At 44.6% G+C, this 22,942-nt stretch overlaps 1 protein-coding gene across 3 annotated transcripts in view; it reads left to right on the forward strand.

The window, feature by feature from the left end:
* Positions 1-2,493: 2,493 nt before the first annotated feature.
* The window catches only part of LOC138268135 (arylamine N-acetyltransferase, pineal gland isozyme NAT-10-like), a 72,683-nt gene continuing 52,234 nt past the window's right edge, over positions 2,494-22,942 (forward strand). For 2 of the 3 annotated variants that reach the window (XM_069217547.1, XM_069217549.1), the window contains exon 1: positions 2,494-2,597. The gene's annotated coding sequence lies outside the window, so the exon portion shown is untranslated. Of the gene's footprint in view, positions 2,598-17,167; positions 17,262-22,942 lie in introns of those variants that run through there. The other variant, XM_069217550.1, reaches the window with a different exon arrangement.

The raw sequence follows: 22,942 nt of genomic DNA on the forward strand, positions 1-22,942 counted from the left end.
TGAGGCCCAGATTTACAAGAAACTTTCACATCAGTACTGATGCGCCAGATTTTTTGAGCCCTCCCACCGCCAGTTAACAACACTATGGGTGTGCCATATTTAAAATATAGTACACCATGGCGCACGTTAGGCCAATAGTGTCAACATCTTTTACGCTATTGTGGCGCTTTGCTCCACTAGTGTAAAAAATGTTGACGCTAGTGGAGCAAAGTGCAAGGAGGCCCCTTGATTTCAATGGGTGTGCCCTTTTAACACCTGCTTTGAGCAGGTGTTAAAAATGAGGCCAAAAATGGTGCAATGAAATCTTGAAGATTTCATTGCACCATTTTTTAAGGCCTCTTAATGCCAGAACACCCCCCCCCCGATACATTATGCCTGGCACAGGCATAATGTGGAGCAAGGGGTCGCAAAGTGGCGCACTGCATGCATTGAGCCCCTTTGTAAATATGACACAACGATGTTTGCCTTGTTGATCCACAATAATGTAGAAAAAGTTACGCTAATGTGGTGCAAGGAGGCGCTAGGGCCTTGTAAATCTGGCCTTGAATGCTGACTGACGAAAAATGTTTTTAAAGCAGTCACAGTTGCTAATCTCAAACAGAGGGCTCAGCATCTATCTCATAATGCCATGATGCTGTAATTTGGTTCGTGGAGTGTGCTTTATACATGCTAAGCATATATTAGAGTATGTAAAACCAAACCATTATAATTATAAGAATATTTTTACCTGCATGTCTATGCTCAACAAATCAATGGTTAAACTAAACCTGATGTCACTAGAAAAGACTCACAGTCTTCCTGAGCCCACTGTGTGGCCTGACGGTCCAGTGAATCTGTATGAAGGCTAGTTTTTATAGGGAGAAGAACATGGACGTCATTTAGGGGTTGCCAGAGGTCGCAGCTTCGACCCCTGGCTTGCCCCTTGCAACCTCTGGCACTGCCTTTGTGACCCCATGGCCTCAGAGGATGCAAAATCAGTGCCTTGTCCACAGGGGTAGCACATCCTAATGGACCTCAATTGGGGCTCCACTTTCCTGATTTTCAGTCAAATTTTTTATTACATAAATAGTGAATAATAATATTCACTATTTGTGTATTAAAAAATGAAGTATGATTCGCTGGTATATGACTCTATCTGGCAGCTCAGGTAAGCAAAAAATGCTTTCAAATGTATGTGGCATGCCGGCTTGCAGGTGAGAGTATGTTTATGTGGGAGAAAGTGTAAGCTTGTGTGTGAATTACAGTATAGATCAAATGGCTTGTGATGTAATTTCCGCTACCCCTGGCATTTTGGTGAATTGACGCTCATGGAGTGGCACCTACACATTCTTATTAACGCTGCAACTACCCGTTTAACGCTTGGATTATTACAGCTAAGCACTTGATGCTGGTAGTTGGGCGTACTGAGGTTGTCCTTGAGAAGGTAAAGGATGTGCTGCTGGACTATGATCTTTGCACCTCTGCTATACCATGAAATCACCATAGTTCATATAGTGATTGTAACATAATACAGATTTTCCTGCCTCAGTTTCTGTTCTCTGTATTTCGTTCATATTGGTTTTATTGTGTGCGGGCTTATTAAGTTCTGGGTCAATTTCCGTTATATCAAGAGTCAAAAGTAACGTGACATAATTTCCTGTGATGCCAACAGGGTCAAAGGCATAGTCATTTTCTGTGAATACTCGAGAGGAGGGGTGAAATAAAGGGATGTCTCCTCTGCTACCCCTGGTCGAATCGACGTTCATGCTGATTCTCATCCTGGCTCTGCTATTAAAGCTGTTCCTCTTGCTGGGCTGGCAGGTAGCACTTTTACTGCCCTGTGCGAATGGGTGGTGATGCTGGACCAATACTAGCTAATGGCAAGGCCACTGAAATTATGGAATTCTGCATAACTATGTTTTTGCCGCATTTGCAGTGTCTCATCTGCTGCATAGTTTTCAGATGAAACAATATTTCTAGCTCAAACGGATCAAAAGTTACCAAAAATGCCTGCAACTTTTGTTGCCGTGAAGTGAAAATAACTCTCGCTCAATTCGACTGGCCGCCTTTCCATTGCCAATTGCTGTGTTTGAGAGTTAAACTGTCAATAATGAGCAGGAACGTTTGGCCAGACAGTGTTCACTCGTAAACAAAGACAAATAATGCAGTGTTACTGTAGCAAAATATGCCACATTTTGTAGCATAAAGTTTCTTTTACTGACGCATAATTTGATACTCCCCTATCGCATAATTCCCGGCTGTTGTTTTTGCTTTCTGGGTCTACATTGCAAATGAAGGTCTTGTAGCTCACCTTAAAAATCGCAGCACTGGAATAATGTGACATTTTTCAGAATGGGCACATGAGGAGCATGTTATTTTTCATGACATTACATGCAACCCTGCGAGCCCTATCAAGGAGCAAAGGAGTTAAATGTTCACTGCACAGCTGGGCCCCTCCCTCGTCCTCTTGTCTGGATCTAGTTCCTATAAGAACCAGACCGGAAATGCGTAGTGGAAGAGGCTGCTGAGACAGCGTGAAGGCTGAAGTTCGCTAAGTGAGGCAAACTGCTGCTTGGGAAGAACAACGGCTGCTTTGGGCCACTTGGATCCTTTTTGAAGTAAGTGTATTTTGTTTCCTCATATTACAGGCTCCAAAATACAACTGATTATCTTAAATGGGCATAGCTATCGACGGTACAGCAGGTGCAGTGCCACCGTGGCTCAGGGGCGTGAGGGTGGACTGCACTTCAATTATAGCTTTCTATTACTATCTAACGTAGCTGCTAGCGTGTCTCACTTCCCCTGCTTGCCACTGGCGCTTTTGCTTCACCACTGATATTAAACTTGCAGACAAATGTTGAGTGCGCACAATCGGCAGGCAGAACTGGAGAGGTCAACAATTTTAGAAACTCAAAAAAACAAATTCCGCTAACAAGGATTTTTAAAGAAAATGAGCAGCATTGGATTAAAGAAAGCGCGCCAGGGCTACGTTACGTTTTATTGCAGAAATACACATAGTTCCCAACAATAAGCGTTGGCAAAGCCAATAGGTCTCGCCCACACTTGGGCTATTGGCTTTGCCAATAGTCTTTTAGCCATGTTGCACAACATTGTTGTTGCTGTGCAGCATGAATAAATGTTAGAAAAGAGCACTATGACATAGCCAGCACTGAACTTGTCAACGTATTTTTCCCCCCCTTAGACCAGGTAAGGGGTGGCAACACAGACAACGAGAGGGAGAGTGGGAAGTAAGGGGAACACAGACAATGGGAAGGTGGGTGGGCGTGCACGAGCAACAGGACATAGAAAAAAGCACTATGACATGGCCAGCACAGGCCGTGTCTTAGTGCTTAGGGCTCGTGTGGAAGAACACAGACAACAGGAGGTTAGCGGGTGGGAATAAACAACACAGACACTGGGAAGGTTGACGAGTGGGACGGAGTAATTAACAATGACAATAAGAGGGTTAAGAAGAAACACACACAACAGAAGGGGTGATTTGAAAGGGAAAAAGCAGCACGGACATGGGGAAGGGGGGCGGGAGTGAAGAAGCTACACCACAGCAAGAAGAAAAAAACGAAAACATAGTACGTCAATCGCAGAGGCAGAAGGTCCCTAATCAATATGAAGCAATTAGTATCTGGCCCTTGCTCCACCTGAAAGAATTTGGAACTGAAGCCATCACACGCTGGCCAATTGTGAGGCAGCAAATCAGAGTTGTAGGAAAGTTCCAACTTTCTGGCATAGTTACTCTTTTTGCCTGATGTCAGTGTGTTTGAACTGTAGTTCACTGGGATCCTGCTAATCAGAGCCCCAGTGACTGTGTTCTGTCCACTAAATGTAGTTGTTGGTAACCTTTCACACCCACAATCGGCTTACTGGTGCACCCATGTAAGTTCCTAGTATATGGTACCTAGGTACCCAGGGCATTTGTACACCAGGGGTCCCCCATAGGCTGCAGCGTTTATTATGCCAAACCTGACCACTGCACTTAGACATTATAACTCACCCATCTGGTAGGCCCTTCTGCCCAAGGCTAGGGTGCAAGTCTCTAAGTCTGAGGGTACCCCTGTATTAGCAGGGTACCCCTTCAGACCCCAGGAGAATTCCAGGACTCTATAAGTGAGAGGAAGCCTTCTAAAGGTATGCAGTGGACACTGGTCAACACTAGTGGTCCAACTACACCATGGCTTATCTGAATGCAGGGATGTTTGGTATCAAACATGTGGGAATCATGCAACTACACTGATTCCATTGTTAGTTGCATGATGCCATGTATTCTGGGGGTTCCCTAGGGGACCCCCCCAGTTCGGCCTGTGCAGCCTTGCGGGGTCCAGCTGCCAGCCCGTGCTGATGTTGACCACAGACACTGTTCTGCCCTCCTGCTGGTGAGCCAGACTCAGGCCTGAGGAGCAGAACAAAGGATTCCCTGCAAGGGAGAGGTGTGACCACCTCTTCCTGTGTATTAGGTGTCTAAGGGCTTGGGTGGGGTGGCATCTGAGTGCCACCAGACTGCTTTGAAGGGCATATTTGGTGCACTCCTTGCATAATCTGGTTTGCACCAGTTGAGGAACCCCCGCTTCCTACTCTGGAGCGAAACTGCACAAAGGAGAGGGGAGTGACCATGCCCCTGTCCAGCTCCAAACCTAGGGGGGGTGCCCAGAGGTCTGCCAGGTGGCCACTTGATTCTGCCATCTTAGAAATAATATTTGTGAAGAGGCCCCTTGGAGCATCTGACTGGTTGGGCCAGGTAAATGTTGTCCCTGACCTCCTCTGATAGGTGTGTCCCTGCAGAGAGTGACCAACCCACTTTTAGGGTTACTTAACGGCTCCTTCGTGGGTGGGTCCTCAGATTCATAAATCAAGAATTTACAAGGAACACCCTGCAACAAAGCTGATTCTGGCCTCTGGAACCACTGCTGGTCTTTGTTGGAACTGGACAAGTCTGCTTCTATATGGGAAGGCTCCCATTGCAACATTTTTCTCCGGATCTCCCTAAGATAACTATAACTCAAGCCCCGCCATGCAATGTTTTCATCAAAAATGTTACTGCAAATATTACATTGATATTATCAAAGGTGTCATGAGTGTCATAATTTGTGGGGTAATTAGCAGTGCATGGCGAGGGTGCGAGTTATAGTTACCTTAAGGCACGAGTTATAGTTTTTTGACTATAACTGGTGAATTTCTGTGGTTTCATACATTCAAAATATGAGCCTAACTATAACGCCCCTGTAACCTTTGTTTTTTTTAAGTGAATTTCTGTTTTTTTAAAGTCTATTTCCTAACTGTAACATCCCTGTAACCTTTGTTTTTTCAGTGAGTTTCTATGTGTTTTTAACGTGTAGTAATTTCCATTACTTCCATTACTATACATTAATCCAACCAATGCTGCACACGGCCTTTGCTGTTGGCAACAGATGCCAACCCCCTATAAGCACCCAACCTTGCACCAGGCATGGCTTTTGCCCATGTGCAGCATAGGTTGCCTGCAGCCAACCCCTCTAACCAACCAACCCCATGCTGTGCTCAGTCTTTTGGTTGTGCACGGCGGAAGTAGGCCGCAGCTTCTCTGAGTGTCAGAATAGGTGTGAGAGGATGTATCTGGGGGTGGGAGTGGATGTGAGACTGTCTGGGTGTGAGAGTGCGTACATCAGTGTTTTAGGGGGTGTGATAGTGTGTTTGTGAGAGTCTGATTGGGTCTGTGAGTGGGTGCCTAACTGTCTGAGTGGGTCTGTGAGTGGGAGTGTGAGGGTCTGACTGGGGCTGTGAGTGGGTGCACGAGGCCCTGAGTAGGTCTGTGAGTGGGTGCTTCAGTGTCTGAGTGGGCCTGTGAGTGAGTTCGCAAGTGGGAGTGGGTGAAATTGATTGGAAGAGAGACAGAGAGAGAAAGAAAGTAAGAGCGTTTTTCTCAGGCTTTGATGTATGATATACTTAGAATGAGATATTTCTGTACAATAAAAAAAAAATGTATCTGTCATTTAAAAATAATCAAAATAATTTGTACTTTAAGAAAAAGAAAAGAGGGAAGCAGGTCCGGCTGGACTCAAACCTTGAGTACTCAGTGTGAAAGTCTGTGACCTTTACACTGAGCAATAGCTTGCTTTTTTGCAAAAAATGGGCTACCTGGGACCACGAGGGAGGCCTCAAGGGCAACCCCACGGTCCCTACATAGTTATGTATTTATTTAATATTTACAAAATGTTCTTTAGGGGCTATCTGGCACTGCGGGGTAAGCCTCAAGGCTTACCTCACAGTGCCATTGATTCAGCATTGTAACAGCAGCTCCCTGCTTGCTGAAGCATTTTACGCATGCAGAGGACAGAGATGAAAGCTTCGTTTTTTGACAATGGGACCTGTTAGACAGGTCACACTGTAAAAAAACAAAGTGTTTGATGTGACTTGGCAAACAGCTGTGTCCCGGGACTGGGCACCCCAGGACATAGCAGAAGATGGCCCTGGGAGGTAGCGGTCCTCAGGGCCCCTCTCCAACGTGCTAGAAGCCCCAGGGAGGTGGTGATCCCCAGGGCAGCAGGGGGGATCACACGCCTCCCCGCATTATATATTTTTAAAAGCACCAGGGAGATGATGGTCCCCAGGCAGCGGGTATGCATTATACTTATTTTTAGCCCTGGGGAGGGGGCTCGCGGCCCCACTGCATATTATTTACCAGCCCCTGGGAGGTGGCGTTCCCTAGGTCAGCGGGAGGGGGCTAGTATGCCCCCCGCATTATTCTGCTAATGCCCTCGGGACTTGGCCCACCCGGGGGCTTTAAAATGATGAAGATCTAGAGCCTGGGCTTCGTTTTTTTTTTGGGGGGGGGAGTTTGCTGCAGATTCGCGACCCCATCACGACTCTGCTACAGCAAAAAATGTTTTACATGCTTTTTAGCCCTGGGGGGCGGAGTCCCAGCACCAGAGCTAAGGGGTCAGGGTGTTCATACTCTAGTCCCTTTTCTTTATTTTGACTGAATCTGAGTCCCAACATGTCTGACAACACTTCAACGGCTTCCTTGTTGAAGTGTTCTTAGCCAATCAGATCTCAGCATGAGATCGGGAGGGGTCACAAATCCCTCGCTTCCCTATATATACAAATTTGTTTTCCCCTCAATTTCTCAAAAACTACTGAATGAATTTAAACCAAAACAAAAGAAGGTCGCTTTCTGGAGCAGGACCTTCCTTTCTGACAAATTTAATGTAATTCCGTCCAGTAATTTCCATCCTATGGCTGTTCTAAATCCCTATGAAAAAATGAATGGTGAAAATGTGTTTTGGGACCCCCCTTTTTCTCCCACGCACCCCCCCTATCCCCGGATGGATCACCCCGAAACATTTCAGACAGCAGCTGTGGACATTTTTTTGGGAAAGTTTTGTGAAGATTCGTCAAGCGGCACCAAAGATATGGGCAAGTAAAGAAAAAAGCTTTTTATGCAGCAACTAGGTCCTAACTATAACTACCTAGTGGAGACCCCCACTAGGTAATATATATATATATATATATATATATATATATATATATATATATATATATATATATATATATATATATATATATATATATATATATAAAAATATTACCTGATGGTGGTCGACAGTAGGTAGGTATAGTTAAGACCATGTTTCCATATAAAAAGTGTTTTTTGAGTTGCCTATATCTTTGGTACCATATGACGAATCGTTACAAAATTTTCCCAAGAAAGTGTGCCAGTCATTCTTCTTGTGCATGGGAAGTTTTGCAGTTATCCGTCAAGCATGGGTCGAGAAAAACAGTGGGTCAAAAACCATGCATTTCCAACGTTAATTCCCATTGGAGTTTTGAACACGACTACAGCTTGAACCGCTGGATGTCATTACACCAAATTTCACTGTGACGGTCCCCAGTGACATAATTCAAGTACAAATTTGCAAGTAAGGCAGGCTTGTCAGCAAAAAGCACACATGGCAAAACATCATGAATTATGCAACTGGTGCACATACTACAAGTGAATAACTTATCTGCCCAAATAACATGAAATGGGTAAAACAACATGAGTTACTGTAGTGATATTTGTATTTTGACCACTGACTTCGTGTCACACCACTTTGCCCTTGGCTTAACTGGTTACCAGTTACAGATTCCATTTTGTATTCAGCTTAGCCTTAGCTTCACTGCTTCACTGCCATGTTGGAGGTGCGAGTAGTTTTCCGTACAAACATGTTACGAAACGTGTTTTCTATTTCTGGGTGTTTTCTTTCTCACCGAAGAGCTAGGACGTATCACCGAAGAGCTAGGACATAATATGGAGGAGTTAGTCAGTCAGCACGATAAGTATGTACTAGAATGATGTTTATGGTACAGCAGGGAACGGTTTGACTTTGGGAGGGACGCCTTGGGATTTTGGCCAATTCACAACATGTTTCTTTCAAAGCTTACCTAAACTAGCCAGCATTTTTGAATACTTCTTAATGGGAGGGGTATTCCAGAAAGCTCCTTCTCTGTTTTTTAAAGATATAAAAGATGACCCTGATCAACATTAGCAGATTCAGAGACCTCAATCAGGATTCAGACGTCGAATGCCTGATTTAGATTTCCCGTGAGGGCGTAGATGTTTCATTCTTGCCGTCGAACGGGGTCATCCGCTTGCTGGCAGAAGAAAGATGAAGCACCTGAGAGGCCCTACGGTGATGCATTTTGATGAATTATTTGCTTTGCATTGTGTATGAATATATATACATATATCAATATCAGTGTTTGTATTCTTGCATGTATATATTTGCTGTTTATAGACTGAAGATTCGTTATATATGGTCTTACTTCATTGTTGCACATTTTAAAAGTACACTTTTTGCTATTCAAGCCTTCCTTCACGAACCTTGCGAAAAGCTATAATAAATGTTTTCGTCAGATTAAGAAGTACATTCCAGACAATCTTTTAGACTCCTTTCAGTGTGTATATTTTGGCTCAGTCAAAAGTAAAGCAAAACAGTTACATAATCAGCCCAAGTAATGCAAAAGGGTTTAGAACACATAAATCACCACAGATGATCATACAGTGCCGGAACACCTGCGCTCCTCTTAGGTTAGGGGCAGAAATTCAGTGGTGTGGGGCTCCTGCACCCCACAAGGCAAGGCCAAGCACGGAACAAATGCCCGCTGGTATGTTCTGCCGGGGCGCACACACTGTAAGTATGGATGAGAAGACCTCGCCCGGTCTCCGTGTGAGCACGGTGCAGTGGCTGAGAGTAGGACACCATGGCTGAACCCCTCAAGGAGGAAAGCAAGCAGGCAGGAAATGCCCCCTCACCAGCCACACAGTACCTGCAGGTTGGAGGTGGTCTCCGTGACCCCTCTAAGTCAACCTGATTAGCCGTCCGCTTCGGCTCCAGTGGCATCTGCGAGTCACTGTTGTTGGGGCTAACAAGGCAGTGGTCTTCATTGCTGTCCTCAGCAGCTGAGGTGCTGGGTACACCGCATGTCCTTCGGCATGGAGCTGGGAATTCTTGTGGCAGGCGTCAGCAAGGATGGAGAGCAGAACTTGATGTTTCTCGAGTTCCTAGTGTTGCCGGACCAAGTGGTTATGCAGTGGGGCTTCTCTCAGCACTGCGGCATTCCTTTGTGAACCGGGGGGCATATTGCCCCTGAAGACAGGCAAAATTGGTCCAGTGACAATGTTCACCACCATCTTTTTAAAAAGGTAAAGCACTCTCCACACGCTGTGTTGCAGAATAAAGCACTCACTTTGCGCAGGTCAGAAGAAAGTGAAAAATGAAGCGCTCACCATGCTCTGGCCATAAGATAGTGTAAGATGAAGTGTGCACCATGTGCTGGTGTAAAAATAACTGCAAGGGTCAGACTCAGAGTCCCATAGCCAATTGTGGGACAGCCACCAGTCCCAGGAGAACACTTGGGGCCCAAGCAAGGAGCAGTAGACAGAAAGACCAGCACAACAAAACAAGTTGTTCCAATGGCAATCTCTCCTGGCAGTACCTCCATGCCTTGGCAGAACAGAGTCAGAGCCTAGCTGGCAGCCGGGGAACAAGCAGAAAAGCAATCCAGTTAGTCCTTTAGGCCACCCAACAATTAGAAGGCAGCAGGGCAACAGCAGAAAAGCATTTCAGATAAGTCCTTTAAACAGCGCAGCAGTCTTTCTGACAGAGGTTCGGTTCCAGTTCCTAAAGTAATCTGAAAACCCCTGTACTTAAACTCCAAAATGTCTTTGATCTAGGGGTACTTCAAAGGATCCCTTTCAAATGTACAAAAAAACCCTTTCAACCAAGCCCTGGCTCCAGACATCAGTAGGCGGTAATCTATCATTATCAAACTATCAGTATGCAGATGAATACAGATGTATCCCCTTTCATTCCCATACCTTCTTGTGTTGTGGCTGTCTGGAAAGTATGCACCAAATGTAGCTGTCACTCTGCACTAGACGTGGATTGGAGTGAGGCTGCAAAGCACATAGAGTTATATGGTCAGAGAAATGCCCACTTTCTAAAAGTGACATTTCTAAAATAGTAATGTAAAATCCAACTCCAACAGTAAGTAGAATTTCTCACTACCATTCCAAACAGAGCAGCGCTACTCTTTTCTGATCAGGAATTATCACTTAAAAGTATACAAAGGAATTCCCAATGCTAACCTAAGAGAGAAACATACCTCACAGTAGTGAAAAACAAAATAGGCTGTTTGTCGCTACTGGGACATGCAAAACGTAAGGGTACATGTACTACCTTTTATCTACACAGCAGTCCTTCCATAGGGCTACCTAGGCCCTACCTTAGGGGTTACTTGGGTGTAATAAAAGGGGAATTTAGGCCTTGGCAGATAGAAATGCCAACACAGGGTGACAGTAAACTGCGCACACAGGCACAGCAGGCCTAAAAGAGGTTTGAAAGGCTACTTCGGTCGGTGAGGTCATCAGCGTTGCAGGCCCATTAGCAGCATTTAATTTACAGGCCCTGGGTATAAGGTATACAACTTTACAAGGGACCTGCAGGTTAATCAAATATGTCACACAGGTGTAAGCCAATCATACCATGTTTAAGGGTAGAGAGCACATGCAATTTAGCACTGATAAGCAGTGGTAAAGTGCCCAGAGTCCTAAAGCCTACAAAAAGATTAGAAAGATAGGAGGAGGAAAGCAAAACGTTTGGGGTAACCCTGCAGAAAGGCCATTTCCAACAAGTGCTGTTTGACAAATCTTTACAATTTTTTAAAAACTGGTATGTCACTCACTTCAACTGCTATCTTGAAGGTTTCCGGGCGATTCGTCAAGCGGGGCCCATTTTCCAAAGGGATTTTTAGACACGACTATAGCCCAAACCGGTGGACAAAATTTACACCAAATTTAGCAGAAATGTAGCTCTTGGTCGAGAGAGCACCCTTTTCGTTATTTGGTGTAAGTCTGTTCAGTAGTTTCAGAGATATTTAAAGTTAAAAAAATATATATATATCGAGGGACGCGGATCCTACGTGGATCAAACAGTCCCTGTTTTGATATCTGAATTGCTACCAACACATCAACCAGAAAGTCTGTTGGCAGCCATGTTGGAAATAGTAGTCAGCTGAGTCCCAAAAATACAGTTAAAAATAAAGAAAAGAGAGCAGGGTAGAAATACCCTGATTCCCCCCTAGGCCTGGTGCTGGGATTACTCAGGGACCCCACCAGGGCAAAAAGCATTTTTTCTTTATATCTTTCCCACAAAACCACGGAGGATCTGTGGAACCCAAGAAAAATAATTTTAAAAAACCAAGCAAAGTTTTGCAAGCTTGTTTCTATTGTAGCTCCCAGGTGGCCAGGTCCCGAGGGAATATTTAAATATAAATAATCAGGGTGCGGGGGTGCATGCTGACCCCTCCCTAAGGCCAGTTTGGGCACCGGGGGCCCTCACCTCCCTGGGGCTTAATATTGTGAATTAAGAGGTGTGGGGTTGCCCAGCCCCCCTCCATAGGCCCTTAAAGGCCCCAGGGACCAACACCTCCCCAGGGCTTGGTCTAGTAATACGAGAGAGGGTCACGCAAACCCCCCTCCTGATTTGGAAATTGCTCCGGGGACCACCAAATTCCAGGGGCATGAACAATATTTAAGTCGGAGGGGGTCACGCAGCCCCCGTCCCGGTCCATGATTGGCCCCAGATCACCACCTCCTAGGACTGGCCCTATGGTAAAGGAAGGAGGGGGCACAGATCCTCCCTCCTAGGGCCATTAAAGGCTATGGGGACCACCACTCCTCTGGGTCAGCTGCCTATGTCCTGAGGTGCCCGCCTTCGGGACATAGCAGTTTGCTGTTGCTTGGCGGGAGCTATCACAACTCCAGCCAAGTGAGAGCAAACTGTAATATGGCTCTCAGCAGGTAGGAGCAGGAAAACTGCTCCTGCTCACTGGGAGCAGACTTTCCATCTGTTTTCCTGTTTGCTCTCCAGTGGGCAGCAAAACAGATGAAACAATTCCTCCCACATGCAGGGAGCAGCATTTCAACCAAAAACCCAATTTCTAACATATAGCATAAGAGACACTCCAAACATTTCAGCTATATCAGTTGCAACTCACTATGATGAGTAAGTCAAGGGGAAAATACTTCCAAGGTTAATTTCTTTAATGGTTCACAACAAACCTTTAATAGATTAATTTTTAGGACATGCCATAATCAATCTGGCATTTCATATAAATACAAACACAAAGAAAGTTTTATTGATTGTTTTCAAGTGAGCACCGCAGCAATTTTGAATAAAAGTCACAAGTTGAGGCTGTGCAAGCCCTGTGAAGTTTTATTAAGGGGAACCCCAGACACACATTCACATCATCAGTCTATTAAAAACATGTCAGTTTCACCCTTTAAATCATGATGGTAGGTGTAATTGCTATAAAGTTCATCCTTGAAAAACCAGGCAAAACGAGCATACTCCATCTTTAACCATAACATTATGTCCTGTATAAATCAGTAAATGTGCAACACCCAAAAGCCACCTTGCACTGAGCCTATGTACTTTCAGCAACGGGAGCAAGTTCCAGTGCATAACATTACAGTGCAAAGTATTACACAACAAGTTGATCACCTTCTAATCACCTGTCTTTCATCATCTTGGTCAATTACTCAACCAGCAAGATATCTCCGGGAGGAGACGTGCTCGGGTGGAGCATAGTATTGGGCTCAGTATCTTCACCCCACACCACCACCATGTCTATAATCCAGTCTGGTTCTTTGGTATTTGGACCGTAATCCACCAAATACCTAGTCTGTTTTTTAGCTAGAAGTAATGAAACCACAGATAATCGTCAGACTGTGCACAGCCTGGCAGGGCTGCCACTGACATCATTGGTAAATATACATCTGTCACCCTTGGTTGAGAAAATGCTATTGTAATATACCCAGTGCTTTAAATAGGCCGATACTCAGGGGTACTGGGTACTGACACTTTTTTATTTCTCCCCTTGAGTACCAGAACCTTTCCTCATCAAAGGAGAATTCCTGCCTCAGCAGCAGCTTCTGCACGTCCTGTATCAGTTTAAACATACTTTTTAAATGGTGGAATCCTAGGCTGAGCTGGTATAAGAGCACGAGAACAGCAGCTCTTGTCCCTAGGAAACAACGATCTACGCTTTTTGAGCGTGGAGAGAATGTGTGTTAACTGTCCGTCTCTGTCTTTTCCGTAGTGACTTTTGTGATGTTTTGAGATTTTGTGAAATTTTTTGAATTTCTTTAAGTCAGGCAAGGGCCAAGAGTTGGCAGCAGAAAGTGGGTGGAGTTAGAAAGAGCAAAGTCTGAACTTCTTTATTTTTTAAAATTCTGACAAGATCACTATGTTAATAGCTGTTCTGGCTTGCTTAACTGATCACAGCAGGTTGCATTTCAGAATATCACCTGGTACAGAGATCTTTATGTATGCAGCAAGTTCCTGGGTACAATTACACTTTAATTACTCTGGAAGTTAATGCACTTGCTGGAAAGATCTGGGTGCATTCTAATCAAAGGTTCAACTCAGCATGAAATTGCATAGAGGATCAAAAAGCCTGCCATTAAGCACAGCATGAAACATGCAGATCAGAGGTTTGTTTATGTAGGTAGCCCACTTGGTTATTGTTTTTGTTGCAGAGATCCTTGTGTTACCTGCAGTTAAAATGATTGGGATTTCACTTAGGTGATTCAGGATCCAGTATCAAGGAAAGGCATGCAAACTGAAAGGCATATGTTGGGAACCTTGCTGTTTTTCCACAATGTGTTGTTATTCTAAGATTGTTAAAGAAGGGTTACTTGGTTAATAATAAGCACTTATTATAAAAGTAGTATATAACTGGTTATTAGTGTAATCACTCATGGACATCACACATTCTAAGAGTGCATGCAGATTTCTGCCATACAAACCTTAGAAAGGCCAAAAACGTAGCCATGCCTCTTGCCCAGCCCTAAGCAGTACTCTTCTGCCCACCATACACTCCACCCTAGTCCAGCACTCCTTTTAGTGAGTACTTACACATTTCTTTTCATTTATAGCACTGAATACACTTGTAGTCATGATATATCTAGGCTACGTGTATAAAATCCACTATTGGTTGCTGACACCTACAGAACAATGGTGTAAAAACAGCAGATTATAATGATATTCATGTAAACATTTAAAACGTAAAAGCTTGTGTCTACTATTAATGGGTTAAACGTTTATATCTCCGTGCATACTTTCAATGTCATATTCTGGTAAAATATCTAGAACTTTGTGCTGAGGCCCAGATTTACAAGAAACTGGCACATCAGTACTGATGCGCCAGATTTTTTGCGCCCTCCCACCGCCAGCTAACAACACTATGGGTGTGCCATATTTAAAATATAGTACACCATGGCGCACGTTAGGCCAATAGTGTCAACATCTTTTACGCTATTGTGGCGCTTTGCTCCACTAGTGTAAAAAATGTTGACGCTAGTGGAGCAAAGTGCAAGGAGGCCCCTTGAGTTCAATGGGTGTGCCCTTTTAACACCTGCTTTGAGCAGGTGTTAAAAATAAGGCCAAAAATGGTGCAATGAAATCTTGAAGATTTCATTGCACCATTTTTTAAGGCCTCTTAATGCCAGAACACCCCCCCCCCCCGATACATTATGCCTGGCACAGGCATAATGTGGAGCAAGGGGTCGCAAAGTGGCGCACTGCATGCATTGAGACCCTTTGTAAATATGACACAACGATGTTTGCCTTGTTGATCCACAATAATGTAGAAAAAGTTACGCTAATGTGGTGCAAGGAGGCGCTAGGGCCTTGTAAATCTGGCCTTGAATGCTGACTGCCGAAAAATGTTTTTAAAGCAGTCACAGTTGCAAATCTCAAACAGAGGGCTCAGCATCTATCTCATAATGCCATGATGCTGTAATTTGGTTCGTGGAGTGTGCTTTATACATGCTAAGCATATATTAGAGTATGTAAAACCAAACCATTATAATTATAAGAATATTTGTACCTGCATGTCTATGCTCAACAAATCAATGGTTAAACTAAACCTGATGTCACTAGAAAAGACTCACAGTCTTCCTGAGCCCACTGTGTGGCCTGACGGTCCAGTGAATCTGTATGAAGGCTAGTTTTTATAGGGAGGAGAACATGGACGTCATTTAGGGGTTGCCAGAGGTCGTAGCTTCGACCCCTGGCTTGCCCCTTGCAACCTCTGGCACTGCCTTTGTGACCCCATGGCCTCAGAGGATGCAAAATCAGTGCCTTGTCCACAGGGGTAGCACATCCTAATGGACCTCAATTGGGGCTCCACTTTCCTGATTTTCTGTCAAATTTTTAATTACATAAATAGTGAATAATAATATTCACTATTTGTGTATTAAAAAATGAAGTATGATTCGCTGGTATATGACTCTATCTGGCAGCTCAGGTAAGCAAAAAATGCTTTCAAATGTATGTGGCATGCCGGCTTGCAGGTGAGAGTATGTTTATGTGGGAGAAAGTGTAAGCTTGTGTGTGAATTACAGTATAGATCAAATGGCTTGTGATGTAATTTCCGCTACCCCTGGCTTTTTTGTGAATTGACGCTCATGGAGTGGCACCTACACATTCTTATTAACGCTGCAACTACCCGTTTAACGCTTGGATTATTACAGCTAAGCACTTGATGCTGGTAGTTGGGCGTACTGAGGTTGTCCTTGAGAAGGTAAAGGATGTGCTGCTGGACTATGATCTTTGCACCTCTGCTATACCATGAAATCACCATAGTTCATATAGTGATTGTAACATAATACAGATTTTCCTGCCTCAGTTTCTGTTCTCTGTATTTCGTTCATATTGGTTTTATTGTGTGCGGGCTTATTAAGTTCTGGGTCAATTTCCGTTATATCAAGAGTCAAAAGTGACGTCCCATAATTTCCTGTGATGCCAACAGGGTCAAAGGCATAGTCATTTTCTGTGAATACTCGAGAGGAGGGGTGAAATAAAGGGATGTCTCCTCTGCTACCCCTGGTCGAATCGACGCTCATGCTGATTCTCATCCTGGCTCTGCTATTAAAGCTGTTCCTCTTGCAGGTAGCACTTTTACTGCCCTGTGCGAATGGGTGGTGATGCTGGACCAATACTAGCTATTGGCAAGGCCACTGAAATTATGGAATTCTGCATAACTATGTGTTTGCCACATTTGCAGTGTCTCGTCTGCTGCATAGTTTTCAGATGAAACAATATTTCTAGCTCAAACGGATCAAAAGTTACCAAAAATGCCTGCAACTTTTGTTGTCGTGTAGTGAAAATAACTCTCGCTCAATTCGACTGGCCGGCTTTCCATTGCCAATTGCTGTGTTTGAGAGTTAAACTGTCAATAATGAGCAGGAACGTTTGGCCAGACAGTGTTCACTCGTAAACAAAGACAAATAATGCAGTGTTACTGTAGCAAAATATGCCACATTTTGTAGCATAAAGTTTCTTTTACTGACGCATAATTTGATACTCCCCTATCGCATAATTCCCGGCTGTTGTTTTTGCTTTCTGGGTCTACATTGTAAATGAAGGTCTTGTAGCTCACCTTAAAAATCGCAGCACTGGAATAATGTGACATTTTTCAGAATGGGCACATGAGGAGCATGTTATTTTTCATGACATTACATGCAACCCTGCGAGCCCTATCAAGGAGCAAAGGAGTTAAATGTTCACTGCACAGCTGGGCCCCTCCCTCGTTCTCTTGTCTAGATAGAAGACATATAAGAACCAGACCGGAAATGCGTGGTGGAAGAGGCTGCTGAGACAGCGTGAAGGCTGAAGTTCGCTAAGAGGCAAACTGCTGCTTGGGAAGAACAACGGCTGCTTTGGGCCACTTGGATGCTTTTTGAAGTAAGTGAACTTTTGTTTCCTCATATTACAGGCTCCAAAATACAACTGATTATCTTAAATGGGCATAGCTATCGACGGTACAGCAGGTGCAGTGGCACCGTGGCTCAGGGGCGTGAGGGTGGACTGCACTTCAATTATAGCTTTCTATTACTATCTAACGTAGCTGCTAGCGTGTCTCACTTCCCCTGCTTGCCTCTGGCGCTTTTGCTTCACCACTGATCTTAAACTTGCAGAGAAATGTTGAGTGCGCACAATCGGCAGGCAGAACTGGAGAGGTCAACAATTTTAGAAACTCAAAAAAACAAATTCCGCTAACAAGGATTTTTAAAGAAAATGAGCAGCATTGGATTAAAGAAAGCGCGCCAGGGCTACGTTACGTTTTATTGCTGAAATACACATAGTTCACAACAATAAGCGTTGGCAAAGCCAATAGGTCTCGCCCACACGTGGGCTATTGGCTTTGCCAATAGTCTTTTAGCCATGTTGCACAACATTGTTGTTGCTGTGCAGCATGAATAAATGTTAGAAAAGAGCACTATGACATAGCCAGCACTGAACTTGTCAACGTATTTTTTCCCCCCTTAGACCAGGTAAGGGGTGGCAACACAGACAACGAGAGGGAGAGTGGGAAGTAAGGGGAACACAGACAATGGGAAGGTGGGTGGGTGTGCACGAGCAACAGGACATAGAAAAAAGCACTATGACATGGCCAGCACAGGCCGTGTCTTAGTGCTTAGGGCTCGTGTGGAAGAACACAGACAACAGGAGGTTAGCGGGTGGGAATAAACAACACAGACACTGGGAAGGTTGACGAGTGGGACGGAGTAATTAACAATGACAATAAGAGGGTTAAGAAGCAACACACACAACAGAAGGGGTGATTTGAAAGGGAAAAAGCAGCACGGACATGGGGAAGGGGGGCGGGAGTGAAGAGGCCCTCCTGCCCAAGGCTAGGGTGCAAGTCTCTAAGACAGAGGGTACCCCTGTATTAGCAGGGTACCCCTTCAGACCCCAGGAGAATTCCAGGACTCTATAAGTGAGAGGAAGCCATCTAAAGGTATGCAGTGGACACTGGTCAACACTAGTGGTCCAACTACACCATGGCTTATCTGAATGCAGGGATGTTTGGTATCAAACATGTGGGAATCATGCAACTACACTGATTCCATTGTTAGTTGCATGATGCCATGTATTCTGGGGGTTCCCTAGGGGACCCCCCCAGTTTGGCCTGTGCAGCCTTGCGGGGTCCAGCTGCCAGCCCGTGCTGATGTTGACCACGGACACTGTTCTGCCCTCCTGCTGGTGAGCCAGACTCAGGCCTGGGGAGCAGAACAAAGGATTCCCTGCAAGGGAGAGGTGTGACCACCTCTTCCTGTGTATTAGGTGTCTAAGGGCTTGGGTGGGGTGGCATCTGAGTGCCACCAGACTGCTTTGAAGGGCATATTTGGTGCACTCCTTGCATAATCTGGTTTGCACAAGTTGAGGAACCCCCGCTTCCTACTCTGGAGCGAAACTGCACAAAGGAGAGGGGAGTGACCATGCCCCTGTCCAGCTCCAAACCTAGGGGGGTGCCCAGAGGTCTGCCAGGTGGCCACTTGATTCTGCCATCTTAGAAATAAAATGTGAAGAGGCCCCTTGGAGCATCTGACTGGTTGGGCCAGGTAAATGTTGTCCCTGACCTCCTCTGATAGGTGTGTCCCTGCAGAGAGTGACCAACCCACTTTTAGGGTTACTTAACGGCTCCTTCGTGGGTGGGTCCTCAGATTCATAAATCAAGAATTTACAAGGAACACCCTGCAACAAAGCTGATTCTGGCCTCTGGAACCACTGCTGGTCTTTGTTGGAACTGGACAAGTCTGCTTCTATATGGGAAGGCTCCCATTGCAACATTTTTCTCCGGATCTCCCTAAGATAACTATAACTCAAGCCCCGCCATGCAATGTTTTCATCAAAAATGTTACTGCAAATATTACATTGATATTATCAAAGGTGTCATGAGTGTCATAATTTGTGGGGTAATTAGCAGTGCATGGCGAGGGTGCGAGTTATAGTTACCTTAAGGCACGAGTTATAGTTTTTTGACTATAACTGGTGAATTTCTGTGGTTTCATACATTCAAAATATGAGCCTAACTATAACGCCCCTGTAACCTTTGTTTTTTTTAAGTGAATTTCTGTTTTTTTAAAGTCTATTTCCTAACTGTAACATCCCTGTAACCTTTGTTTTTTCAGTGAGTTTCTATGTTTTTTTAACGTATAGTAATTTCCATTACTTCCATTACTATACATTAATCCAACCAATGCTGCACACGGCCTTTGCTGTTGGCAACAGATGCCAACCCCCTATAAGCACCCAACCTTGCACCATGCATGGCTATTGCCCATGTGCAGCATAGGTTGCATGCAGCCAACCCCTCTAACCAACCAACCCCATGCTGTGCTCAGTCTTTTGGTTGTGCACGGCGGAAGTAGGCCGCAGCTTCTCTGAGTGTCAGAATAGGTGTGAGAGGATGTATCTGGGGGTGGGAGTGGATGTGAGACTGTCTGGGTGTGAGAGTGCGTACATCAGTGTTTTAGGGGGTGTGATAGTGTGTTTGTGAGAGTCTGATTGGGTCTGTGAGTGGGTGCCTAACTGTCTGAGTGGGTCTGTGAGTGGGTGTGTGAGGGTCTGACTGGGGCTGTGAGTGGGTGCACGAGGCCCTGAGTAGGTCTGTGAGTGGGTGCTTCAGTGTCTGAGTGGGCCTGTGAGTGAGTTCGCAAGTGGGAGTGGGTGAAATTGATTGGAAGAGAGACAGAGAGAGAAAGAAAGTAAGAGCGTTTTTTAGGCTTTGATGTATGATATACTTAGAATGAGATATTTCTGTACAATAAAAAAAAAATTATCTGTCATTTAAAAATAATTAAAATAATTTGTACTTTAAGAAAAAGAAAAGAGGGAAGCAGGTCCGGCTGGACTCAAACCCTGAGTACTCAGTGTGAAAGTCTGTGACCTTTACACTGAGCAATAGCTTGCTTTTTGCAAAAAATGGGCTACCTGGGACCACGAGGGAGGCCTCAAGGGCAACCCCACGGTCCCTACATAGTTATGTATTTATTTAATATTTACAAAATCTTCTTTAGGGGCTATCTGGCACTGCGGGGTAAGCCTCAAGGCTTACCCCACAGTGCCATTGCTTCAGCATTGTAACAGCAGCTCCCTGCTTGCTGAAGCATTTTACGCATGCAGAGGACAGAGATGAAAGCTTCGTTTTTTGACAATGGGACCTGTTAGACAGGTCACACTGTAAAAAAACAAAGTGTTTGATGTGACTTGGCAAACAGCTGTGTCCCGGGACTGGGCACCCCAGGACATAGCAGAAGATGGCCCTGGGAGGTAGCGGTCCTCAGGGCCCCTCTCCAACGTGCTAGAAGCCCCAGGGAGGTGGTGATCCCCAGGGCAGCAGGGGGGATCACACGCCTCCCCGCATTATATATTTTTAAAAGCACCAGGGAGATGATGGTCCCCAGGCAGCGGGCATGCATTATACTTATTTTTAGACCTGGGGAGGGGGCTCGCGGCCCCACTGCATATTATTTACCAGCCCCTGGGAGGTGGCGTTCCCTAGGTCAGCGGGAGGGGGCTAGTATGCCCCCTGCATTATTCTGTTAATGCCCTCGGGACTTGGCCCACACGGGGCTTTAAAATGATGAAGATCTAGAGCCTGGGCTTCGTTTTTTTTTGGGGGGGGAGTTTGCCGCAGATTTGTGACCCCATCACGACTCTGCTACAGCAAAGAATGTTTTACATGTTTTTTAGCCCTGGGGGGCGGGGTCCCAGCACCAGAGCTAAGGGGTCAGGGTGTTCATACTCTAGTCCCTTTTCTTTATTTTGACTGAATCTGAGTCCCAACATGTCTGACAACACTTCAACGGCTTCCTTGTTGAAGTGTTCTTAGCCAATCAGATCTCAGCATGAGATCGGGAGGGGTCACAAATCCCTCGCTTCCCTATATATGCAAATTTGTTTTCCCCTCAATTTCTCAAAAACTACTGAATGAATTTAAACCAAAACAAAAGAAGGTCGCTTTCTGGAGCAGGACCTACCTTTCTGCCAAATTTAATGTAATTCCGTCCAGTAATGTCCATCCTATGGCTGTTCTAAATCCCTATGAAAAAATGAATGGTGAAAATGTGTTTTGGGACCCCCCTTTTTCTCCCACGCACCCCCCCTATCCCCGGATGGATCGCCCCGAAACATTTCAGACAGCAGCTGTGGACATTGTTTTGGGAAAGTTTTGTGAAGATTCGTCAAGCGGCACCAAACATATGGGCAAATAAAGAAAAAAGCTTTTTATGTAGCAACTAGGTCCTAACTATAACTACCTAGTGGAGACCCCCACTAGGTAATATATATATATACATATATATATATATATATATATATATATATATATATATATATATATATATATATATATATATATAAAAATATTACCTGATGGTGGTCGACAGTAGGTAGGTATAGTTAAGACCATGTTTCCATATAAAAAGTGTTTTTTGAGTTGCCTATATCTTTGGTACCATATGACGAATCGTTACAAAATTTTCCCAAGAAAGTGTGCCAGTCATTCTTCTTGTGCATGGGAAGTTTTGCAGTTATCCGTCAAGCATGGGTCGAGAAAAAGAGTGGGTCAAAAAACATGCATTTCCAACGTTAATTCCCATTGGAGTTTTGAACACGACTACAGCTTGAACCGCTGGATGTCATTTCACCAAATTTCACTGTGATGGTCCCCAGTGACATAATTCAAGTACAAATTTTCAAGTAAGGCAGGCTTGTCAGCAAAAAGCACACATGGCAAAACAGCATGAATTATGCAACTGGTGCACATACTACAAGTGAATAACTTATCTGCCCAAATAACATGAAATGGGTAAAACAACATGAGTTACTGTAGTGATATTTGTATTTTGACCACTGACTTTGTATCACACCACTTTGCCCTTGGCTTAACTGGTTACCAGTTACAGATTCCATTTTGTATTCAGCTTAGCCTTAGCTTCACTGCTTCACTGCCACGTTGGAGGTGCGAGTAGTTTTCCGTACAAACATGTTACGAAACGTGTTTTCTATTTCTGGGTGTTTTCTTTCTCACCGAACAGCTAGGACGTATCACCGAAGAGCTAGGACATAATATGGAGGAGTTAGTCAGTCAGCACGATAAGTATGTACTAGAATGATGTTTATGGTACAGCAGGGAACGGTTTGACTTTGGGAGGGACGCCTTGGGATTTTGGCCAATTCCCAACATGTTTCTTTCAAAGCTTACCTAAACTAGCCAGCATTTTTGAATACTTCTTAATGGGAGGGGTTTTCCAGAAAGCTCCTTCTCTGTTTTTTTAAGATATAAAAGATGACCCTGATCAACATTAGCAGATTCAGAGACCTCAATCAGGATTCAGACGTCGAATGCCTGATTTAGATTTCCCGTGAGGGCGTAGATCTTTCATTCTTGCCGTCGAACGGGGTCATCCGCTTGCTGGCAGAAGAAAGATGAAGCACCTGAGAGGCCCTACGGTGATGCATTTTGATGAATTATTTGCTTTGCATTGTGTATGAATATATATACATATATCAATATCAGTGTTTGTATTCTTGCATGTATATATTTGCTGTTTATAGACTGAAGATTCGTTATATAT

The sequence above is a fragment of the Pleurodeles waltl genome, chromosome 12 (assembly GCF_031143425.1).
Source record: "Pleurodeles waltl isolate 20211129_DDA chromosome 12, aPleWal1.hap1.20221129, whole genome shotgun sequence".
Lineage (NCBI taxonomy): Eukaryota > Metazoa > Chordata > Amphibia > Caudata > Salamandridae > Pleurodeles > Pleurodeles waltl.